The sequence below is a fragment of the Molothrus ater genome, chromosome 25, assembly GCF_012460135.2.
Source record: "Molothrus ater isolate BHLD 08-10-18 breed brown headed cowbird chromosome 25, BPBGC_Mater_1.1, whole genome shotgun sequence".
NCBI classification, from domain to species: domain Eukaryota; kingdom Metazoa; phylum Chordata; class Aves; order Passeriformes; family Icteridae; genus Molothrus; species Molothrus ater.
Window position 1 is genome coordinate 2,829,420 of NC_050502.2, and position 10,986 is coordinate 2,840,405.

Genomic DNA, 10,986 nt, shown 5'->3' on the forward strand with positions numbered 1-10,986 from the left:
CAGGTTCCAAGCATAACCCAGTAGTGCTCCAAAAAAGCAAAGGCAGCATCTGCCAGGAGACATCCTCCCCCTCTCCTCATGGAAACAGGGATGGAGGTGCCTCCTTGCTCCTGGAGCCACATCAGAAGAGCACACCTGGCATTTGAATGGAATGCAGAGAGGTCTGAGGTGGCTCCTGGATCCTGTGAGGGCTTGTCCAGCTCTCCCAAGGCTTTTTCCTCTGCACACAGCTTGTCCTTGCTGCAAGGACGTGCTGCACGTGTCAGCCTGTCAACAAACAAGTCCTACCTCACTGCTGGGAGCAGGAAAACCCCCACTGTTCCTGGATACTCCTGAGGAAACATGTACTGAAAGGCAGAAGGGGTAGCATAGCAATTTACCCGTAGTTTTTTGAAGAGTTGCTGCAGGTGGGGTCTCACAAGGGCACAGGAAGGGGAAAGACAAAAGGCTGAGGAACAGGAAACACGGACAGAAAGGTCACAAAACTGGCCAGCAATTCCCTGGGACTGGGGGAGAGTGATCCACAAACAAATGGGTGTTCCACAGTACACACAAAGTGTCTCTGTCCTTCATAAGAGACCTGACTTACCAGAAAGTCTGTAAATCTCCCAGAAATTTAATTGCAGCTCCTAGCTTTGTTTCAGTGATGACAGAGTGAAGGTGCTGAGAGCTGGAGTTTGGTTGTACCTGTCAGGGCAAAAGGAGAATTGTTTGAAACTCAGCCACTCCTGTGCCTCCTGCTTCAGAGGCAGCCAGTTCTTGAGCTGAGTTTGTTTTACAGACACATCATCATCAACAGGAAAATCTGCAGGAAATGAGCTGTCAGTGGGGCTGTGCAGCAGCACCTGAGCCCACCAGGCTCTGCACAGGCAGGGAGGGTGCCCAGGAGCTGTTCTGGGCTCCAGGACCTTGAAATGTGGGCCCAGCATCAAAGGTAGGGAGGCCTTGATCCCTGAGAGCTCAGAGAATCATGGAATCATTCAGCTGGAAAAGCTTTTTAGGATTATCAAGTCCAGCTATTCCCCCAGCACCGCTGTGTTCACCACTAACCCCTGTCCCCAGGTGCCACATCCACATGACTTTGGAACACTTCCAGGGATGGTGATTCCACCACAGCCCTGGGTGGATCACTCTTTCAATGAAAAAAAATAAATCAGTGTCTGATCACTCTGTCAGTGAAAAAAATGTCCCCAATATCCAACCTAAACCTCCCTGGCCCAGCCTGAGGCCGTTCCCTCTCCTGTCCCTGTTCCCTGGCTGTCCCCTCCTGTCAGGGACTTGTGCAGAGCCACAAATTCCCCCTGAGCCTCTTCTGCTCCAGCTAAACACACTCAGACTTCTGTGGGTGTTTTCCACATTGGGAACCAGATCAACACACTAATTTTTTTTTTAACCAAACCTCTGAAAGTGAGTTATAAGCAGTGGGGTCTTCACTACCTTTCCAGCCTTCAGTATTTATTATGGAATCCTTACAGAAAGGCTGACAAGTGCTGTTGGTTCCATTCCCATAAAATCAATCATTTTAGGGCATCACCCTCCAAATGGGGACAGGACAGGAGCAAGACTTTTACAGTGGGAGCAAAGAGCAGCTCAGCTCTCCAGACATTTGCCCTGATTTTCTTTGAAACTCCCAAATTATCCCACATTTCTGTGGCTGATCCATGTACAAAGACAAAACACTATTGCAATCAACCAGCAATTTTTACATTATTTCCTCCTAAATGCTTATAGTGCCTACAAGCAAAATTTAGACCCTAATCTCTCCATTAGGCAGTTGGGGAAAATCCCAGATTGTTCTACCAACCTAATATTGATAAATCCTGGTAATTCCCATGTTCAACTGAGTCCACTGCTGCTCCTGGATAAGCATCCTACTACTCTGACCTTTATCTACTCAAGAAGAAGCAGCTCAAGTGCCCTCTAGTGTGGTTTCAGAACATTCAGTCCATGCTTTTTGCAAGTTTTCTGTATTAAATGAGAGGGTTTGTCTTTGGTGTGAAACATTTCTATGGACCCATAGAATTTAATGACTTAAGCCACTGTGAAAAACAGGTTGACTGCAAAATTAATGGTGATTATGATATTTTTAAATAAAGTTCCTGAATTACAGTTATGACTACTTTCACTTTATCCCCAAAATAGCAAAATTACTCAACATGTCTGATATTTTCATGACCATTATATCTGCTTGTGGAGTGTTGCTGTTATTGGATAGTTTTTCTTGATATAAAAGGGTTTAGACCATCATCATTCTACAAAAAAATATGGTACTTCTATTTACTTGTTATAAGAAACCCCAAACTTTGAACACATATTTATCAAAGTCGATTTTATTTTTCTACCTCCTGCATTTTTAGTGGCTCCAACAAACATTTCCTGAACTGCCCAAGCAATCCTTACTGCTCCATTTGAATTACTTTCCTAGCTGATTCAACCCGAAGAAATTTGGCCCTTTTAAAGCTATTCACAGTGTGAATAATGAACGTGCTGAGATCATCTCAGAGCACATGTTTCTGGAAGCTTTCCTGGCTGGGCTGCACAGGCTTTGAAATAAGCTTCCTGTTTTAGCTAATTCTGATTTAGCTCCAGTCGTGTGCGCACCATGTGAGCGAACAGACTCAGGCACCAAATGGGTTTGTTTTTTCCAGCCTGAAGGTGGAAATGGGAAGAGCACAGCCTGGGGACTGATATTGTTTCAGACATCTTGCATAGTAGTGAAATTCTCAGAGCTGACTTGAAAGAAATGCCAGAGTCATTAATGTATGTTCTGGTAGCACCAATGGCCTGGCCACTTTATGGGCAGCTAAAGGAAACAGCTTGGGAATGTAAGGGTAGGAATAGGAGGAGCACATTCCCAGTTTGGCCTGCTGGAATTCAGTGATGTTTGTTTTAAGAAGATCAGAAGAAGAAAATTGAGAGTGAGAATAATGGAAATAAGGGCAGGCTGAGCTGTGGGATGATTTCAAGGGAAGAGTCCTGTCCCTTGGCTCATGGTTACAGAGACTGGAGCACTGGAAATGGGTTTCTCCAGTTCTCCTCTGTGCTTCACAGCCAGGCACGAAAACTCCAATACCTTTCCCCTAATTTTCCCTAAACACTTAATCCTACTCCACTCTTAACAGCCTTTTCTATTACTTCTGAGACCTGGGAAAATGGAGAAGTCTATTTAAAACACTGGCAAGTTTCCAAGCAGCAGCAGCTGTGCTCAGATCGGCTCTCCCTGATGGAAATTTTCTCTTCTTGTACCCAAACAGCATCACACCACAATCACATCAATAAATTTCCTTCAAGTGTTCCAGCCAGAAGCAGAAAAGCAGCACTCATGTGAATGGGATAGAAAATGAGATTCTATCATGACTGAAACAGGGATCCATGTGAAATAGGAGTTGTGTCCTGGTACTGCCATGGTTTTCCTTTCCACACCTGCAAATATTTGAACAGTCCTGATGAGTGTTTCTTACAGGGGTTAATAGGAACTGAGGAAGGGGAGGAGGTTTATAAAACTCAATGAGGTTTTCTGTATTTAACATGTAATAAAAAATGATTTTAGACATGAATTGATTTGACTTAGCATAAAAATTGGTCTTAGTGGCAAGTTCTTGAGATTAACATCAGTCACTATTAGCATTTGATTTCAGTCTTAAAGTCAAAAGTCCTTGACTTTCCTACCCAGATGCACCAACAGTTAAACACCTTTATGAGTTGCCAAATATGTCTGAATTAGTCTGAGTACATTTGCTCTGGAAGGACATTTTGTACCTCTCTAACATGCAGTTACAGATGCAAAGGCTTTGTATAAATAGCACAAGAATAGCTTTGGATACATCATTTTTTAAAGTTCCTCCTCTCCTCAGTTCCCCTGCTTTCTAGCAAATTTCCATGGAAAATGGAAAAGTCAGCAGCATTTCTGTTTATTTGAGAAGAAACCATTCACACAACAAAGCTCATTTTGGATCTTTCCCTTCTGGTTTGTCCTTGCAAAGGAGTAACTTGGGGTAGAATTCAGAAAAGCTCTTTGGACTCCTTAGTCATTGACTGGGATTCTGTCCTCAGCAGCTCATCCTGCAGGGATAATTTTACATTTAATCAGTGCTGAGGCCCAAAGTTCCCCCAACACTGATGTGCATGTGAAGGAGCTGAATTAAAACCATTGAATTCAAGGTGCAGCCCAACAAAGAAATTGACTCCAGGAGTGAGGAGGAGGAGCAGGAGAAAGGCACTGCTGCTGCCAGTTTAAGAGTGGAGCCCTTGCCATCCTGTAGCCTGCAGGACAGATTAAATAGCAGAGAAATCTTCCCAAAAAATTAACAAAATCATTTTTTGTAAACACATTGGAGTGATGATTTCTTTGAACAGAAACCAAAACTTACTCAGATAATTGAATGCTATGTCCAAATATTCTTCTGATACAATACAGGCAGAGTTTTTCTGTGCCAAGAGAAAATCACATTTCATAGTAAGGGTAGAGCAGGCAGCATGGTGGTGCCCCAGATATAACAATAACCAAATGTTAATAATGACCAAGCTTTTAGACTCCTTGGTGTTGTCTGTTTGTTTTAAAAGCTGCCTTTCTTGATGGAAATCCATCAATACTCCGAGAAATAGGAAAATAAATGGGCTTTCTAGGCTTTTTCAGTTCTCTTGTTTTCTTCTGGTATACCAACAAACAAATTTACCTCCTTAAAGGCCATAAACATGTTCAGATTGCCTTGGGTTTCAGGGAGTGAAACCGAGCACCTGCTACAGCTCATACATCATCTGCTGTCCTTCTACTGCAACTTGAAAAAATGCCTGAGCCTCCACCAATTCCCAGCTCAAAGCAGTTTTGTGGAAGCAGACACTTCTCTTTGAGGATTGCTGCTGTCTGCCGGGTACCCCCTCCACCACCACAAGGAGATGCAAACCCTGCGAGTGCCACTCAGCCCCCGCTGTCAGTGAAATCTTCCCCTCCTGCCAGCTGGAGGCAGCTCTGAACTGCAGCCAGGCTCTGCTGGAGGGAGCACACCCAGCAATGCCTCCCTCCCTCCCTCCCCGGAGCTGACCCGGCTCCCAGACCTCACTGGTGGAACTGGTATTTCTCATGGTGCTGCAAATCAGGCCAGTCCCCGATGGCAGTGAAAGCACTCACTTCTCTGATTTCACATTCCAGCCGTGATGCATTTTTGAAGTACCACAGAAATGTGCAGTTTAAAACCTGTCTAGTAAACTTCCTTGATCCTGAGGCATAAGCTTTGAATTTGAGTAACTTTCTTTTTTTCCATTGCCCTTTGGAGCAGTTTCCTTTTCCTACTTGGCTCAAACAATTTTCAAGTCAAGACAGCAGCAACAGCTTGTTCCCTCCTGTGATGCAGATTGTGAGTCAGGGCCTTTGGGACCTCCTGCTGACTGCATGAAATTCCACATGCCCCCAGGGGATTGCCCCAGGGGTATTCCTGGAATGGCTGGCAGTGTTTGGAGCTCTGTACAGCACCCTGGGCTTCTGCTGTTGCTACTTTCCAGGCTAAGGGCAGAGCTGCACACCCTCCCCTAGCTCCTAGAATCATGAAGGTTGGAAAAGATGATGGAATACAGCTCAGAGATTAGCAGAGCTTTTTAATAGGCTTTCTGTAATAAACAGTCCCAGAGCACTATGAAATAAGTCACTCTTAGACCCTTTTATATGTATTAGATTTTAATTCCCTAAAGAGAACAACAGATTATATGGGAGTAAACCTGGGGCTGAGCTAGGACCAGACTCAAGAACTCACAGTTCTGGGATCACTCCAGTGGCCCAATCTCTGCAGAAATTCTCCACTCCACACTGGTTGTGTTACATGTCCCCTGGACCTGTGGAAACCTCCTGGGTCCAGAGACAATGAACACACAAGAGCTCTGGAAAAAAGCCTTTTCTCTGCCACTGGGCATTGAGAGCAGGCAGTGTCTCAGGTATCTGGTCTGTAAGAATGAGGATAAAAGTGTCTGTCCTTCTCCCTGGGAAGGCTGTAAATACAGGAGAAATATCCACATGCAACCAAGGACCTCCTTCTCCTGGGAACTGCTCCCACTGTAATCCACAGCAGAGACTCTTTGGCCTGAGCAAAATGAATTAATCCCTGTCCAGCTGTCCCAGACCCCCTGTGACTCACCATGGAATCAGTTCCATACCTCATTTTCCATGCTGACCCAAACAGCCAGATTAACTCAAAAAAAACCTCAGCCATCACACGTAACAGAATTCCTTCTAATTAAACTTGAGCAACACTTCTGATAACCTGTTTTTCCTTCGTGTTTTTCACAGTTTGACAGATCATGTTATTATCTTCCAGGCCAGGTTTCCTGGGAAACAAAGCATCTTCTTACTTTTCTAATCCTTCCAGGGAAATGATGCCAAATTAAAACATTTCATGAGCATTCATTACATTTTGTCAGAGATGGTTCATGGATAAATCAACGTCAACTGCCCAGAATGTGCTACTGATTAATGGGGAGCAGAAACAATTAAGCTTGCTTTTTCAAAGTCTACTTCATGTCCAGAAACAACATAAACCAGGGACAAAAGTTCCTCCCTGTGTATTGGTCATGGAAACTCCACTGCTGAGAATGGGATATTGCTATGGCAGTCAAGTGAAAGGGCTCTTCCCATGCACACCAACTCCAGCTCTTGCCACATCACAGAATCCCAGAATGGTTTGGGCAGGAAAGGACCTTAATGCCCCTCTCATTCAACCCCTGCCACTGTCCCAGGCTGCTCCCAGCCCTGTCCAGCCTGGCCTTGGGCACTGCCAGGGATCCAGGGGCAGCCCCAGCTGCTCTGGGCACCTGTGCCAGGGCCTGCCCACCCTGCCAGGGAACAATTCCTAATTCCCAACATCCCATCCATCCCTGCCCTCTGCAGTGGGAAGCCATTCTCCCTTGTACTGTCCCTCCAGGACCTTGTCTCTCTCCATCTTTCTTGTCCAGCCCTTCAGCTCCTGGAAGGCCACAAAATGGTCACCCCAAAGCTTCTCTTCCCCAGTCTGAACAATCCCACATCTCAGCCTTTCCTCCCAGCAGAGCTGCTCCGGCCCTCTGATCATCCTGGGGCCTCCTCTGGACTGGCTCCAGCAGCTTCAGGTCCCTCCTGTGCTGGGCCCCAGGGCTGGGGGCAGCTCTGCAGGTGGGGTCTCACCTGAGCAGGGCAGAGATGCTGAACTGTGATATGGAAGCTCCTTTCCCTTGGCAAGGGAAGATTTAGTGGGAATGTTCCTTTGGAACACCCACACCTTAGAGGCTGTGCAGGCTGTGCCTGTTACAAGAGCCTGCAAACCAGGTCATGCTGTGCTCCTGCCCACCAAAATCACACACAAGTGATCATCTGGGTAAGTGTCAGGCACCTCTGCACCTTGCAGAGGGACTCAGCAGCAAGAGTTGCTGAATCCAAGTGGGATTGTGCAGCTCACATCTACCTGAGTAGAGAGAAACCAGGCCCAAGATGAGATGGAATCTGCAGAGAGAGAAGATAACTGGTAATTGGATGAACCCCTCTCATTTGTTTAGTGGAGAGCTGGGAGGGGACTCAAAACACCAAGCTGGGATTGGGAAAGTCTTGCTGGAACAGAGCAGAAAAGTAAACTTTGTGTTCTACCCTCCTACCCACTTTGGCCTTTAAGGAGTGATGCTAGAAATAATATCTAGATCATGCTTGCTGTAGAAATGACAGGATTCTGGGATTTTACACCTTTCCAATGCATTTTCTGAGAAGCAGCTTTCAGAGACAGGCCAGGATTTGAAGCACAGCATATTCTGAACACTCCTGAGAAAAGAAAACAAGGCCAGTGCATTTGCCAGGGCATCCAAGCAGTTCCCATCAGCCCCTTGTGATCTTTGCAGACTGACCCAGCATGCAAGTGCTTGATGCAAAGCAAGTAAATATATTGAAAAAAAAAAAATAAAAGCATGGAAGGAAACAAAGGAGCAGATGATTTGCCCAGACACTTGGAGAAATACTCTCCCTTCTGACCTCCTTTGTATTCCAGGGAGCAATTCCTGAGCTGCATTCAGAGACAGACAGAATTGCCAGGCCCAGAATTCCGGCAATTACTCAGTGGAAATGGAAAGAGCACCACGGATGCCAAAGGTGTGATGCAAGTTTCATTGTCCCTGGAAGAATGGCAGTCCAGTATGGGTTTGGGGCTGTTTGCTTGGAATTTAAAATCAGTTGTAGTTCCACATAAACGAAAATCAGGGAATAAGATTATTTAAGTCAGGGAATAAGATTATTTTTATTAAGGAAGCTCCTCCTCACTCCCTGGCTGATGTTTCTCTGAAGGGCTATTTTGGACCCTGAAAAAGGAATTTGCATCCTTATCATGCATAGAAGCAGCTGAGGAACACGAAGCACATAGGACAAGGGGGAATGGCTTTAAACTGCCAGAGGGCAAGGTTAGGTGGGATACTGGGGATAAATCCTTGCCAGGAAGGGTGGTGGGGCTGTGGCACAGGTGCCCAGAGAAGCTGTGGCTGTGCCCTGGATCCCTGGAAGTGTCCAAGGCCAGGCTGGACAGGGCTTGGGGCAACCTGGGATAGTAGAAGGTGTCCCTGCCCATGGCAGAGGGTGGGACTGAATGAGTTTAAGGTCCTACCAACCCAAACCATTCTATAATTTTATTCTTTAATTCTGTGAATCTGAACAATCCTCTGCAGAGCTAAGAAACACTCATAGGAGTTTTGCTGTTCATAGTGGATTTGTAAGCCACTTAGGAAACAGTCAAACACTGGAAAGGAAAAAGAATATTGTGTTCTCCTGATATCTGAAAGGTTAATCGTTACCAGAGAACCATTTGGAAGACTGAAAAACAGAGGAAGGGTAGGGCAGAACTGGAAGGAAAATGGTAACATTCACCCCCTCCCTTTACACAAATACATTTTAAAATATTTTAATTCTCAAGTCAGGATGATATTTATGGGAATAATAACTCAAGCTTTCTTTTAGTAATTGAAATTAAACAGCACTTGTTCTAGCAAGAACAGTTTCTTATCCATCTGTCACTACGAGTACAAGTAATTCCATGTGTTTAGCAGTATCTGAACACCTAGTGCTACAGTTGGATAACACTTGGCTGAAAAGTTTCCTAGCATAGTCTGCAATCAGAAAATAACCAAAACCAAATAGTCTTTGCCCTAGGATCTGCATAATTTAAATCTAACTGCAAAGAAATTGCCAGACTTGAGGCCTGTTACAAATATCCATCCACATGCTTGTTTCATCTACCTCAGGGGGAAAGGACACTTTGATAACAGAAGGGTCTTTAATATAAAAAGCAATAAAATCCATGGGTTTTGAAGCTGGACATGTTCCAGATGGAAATGTTAGTCCTGTCCAGCAAACAGGACTAACTACAGCAGCTCATGGAATAACACTGAATTGTCTAACAAGCAAATGCCTCCTTCACAACCTGATAATCCTACTGATAAAAAAGTCAATGCCTCTCTACTTCCCTTAACGATATTGATTTGTCGCAAACAGGCTGCGAAATGAGAACACTGACCACTTTTGTGCTTCTCCGCAGAGATGCCCTGATGAGCCGGGAGCCCCGCAATTAGCGCCGCTGCTCTAAGGAGGCGCTGCCCGCGGCCGTGAGGGACGCGCCGGGCACGGCCGAACCGCCAGGGGGCGCTGCCGCCCGCGGCACGGCCCGGCCGTGAGGGCCCGAGCGGGACCCGCGGAGCCGTCACGGAGCTGAGGAGCGGCCTGGGACCCGCCGCGATCATCAACCCCTGCCCGGCACTGACAGCCCCAGATCCCCGCCCTGTGCATGCCTGGGAGCGTTGTTCGAACGCTCCTGGAGCTCTGGCAGCCTCGGGGCTGTGCCCACTCCCTGGGGAGCCTGGGCAGTGCCCAGCACCCTCTGGGGGAAGAACCTTTCCCTGATATCCAGCCTGACCTGCCCTGATACAGCTCCAGCCCTTCCTTGGGTCCTGTGCAGTGCCAGCATCCTCTGGGGGAGGATCCTTGCCCTGAGATCCAGCCTCAGCCTGCCCTGGCACAGCCCCAGCCCTTCCTTGGGTCCTGTCCCTGTCACAGCAGTCGGAGCTGTCCCTCCGCTGTCCCTCGGGAGGAGCTCTGACCTCAGGCTCGTTCATGCTGAACAAACCAAGTGCCCTCAGCTGCTCCTCCTGTGGCCCCTCAAGACCCTTCGCCACCCTCATGTCCCTCCTTTGGACAGCTCCAACAACTTTATATCCTTCTGATGTTGTGACACCCAAAACTGACCCCAGCACTGGAGGCGAGGCTGCCTCATCCCAGAGCAGAGCGCGGCAATCCTTCCCCCATCCAGCCTGGATGCTGTGCCTGGTGCCCCCAGGACAGGGATGTCCCTCCTGGTCAGGGCACACTGACCCAGATTCAACTGGCCATCACCAGGACCTCAGGTGCCTTTCCATGGCACTGCCTTCCACAGCCTCACTCCCCACTCTGCCCATACATCCAGGGTTACCCCATCCTACAACTCGTCAGGTGCAGCATTCAGCACTTGCCCTTATTAAACTCCACATGGTTGGTGATTGCCCAGCCCTCATGTTTATCAACATCTCTCTGCCTCCGAGGGAGTCAACAGCTCTTCCCAGTTTCGTGTTGTCAGCAGAATTTCTCAGTATCCCTTTGAGTCCTGATCTGAGTCATTTATGAAGACACCGGCCCTAAAACCGAGCCCAGCAGAGCCCCATCAGTGACTTTTTGCCAACCCTGTGCCCCTGGGCACCCAAACCTGCCTGAACGTCTCCAGGCACCCAAACCTGTGTGACCCCTGGGCACCCAAACCTGTGTGACCCCTGGGCAGTGCCAGAGGAAGCTGTGAGCTGCCTCCAGGAGATGCCAAGAATCACGTGCTGAAAAGCAGCACCTTGGGATTAATTCATTGCAAGAATTATGTGGGAAGGAGACCTACTACTTATGAAGGCTGAATGCTTCATTCCTACACTTTTAGAGAAAATCAGCATGAAAATTACTAGAGAAATAGAGAAGCCTAA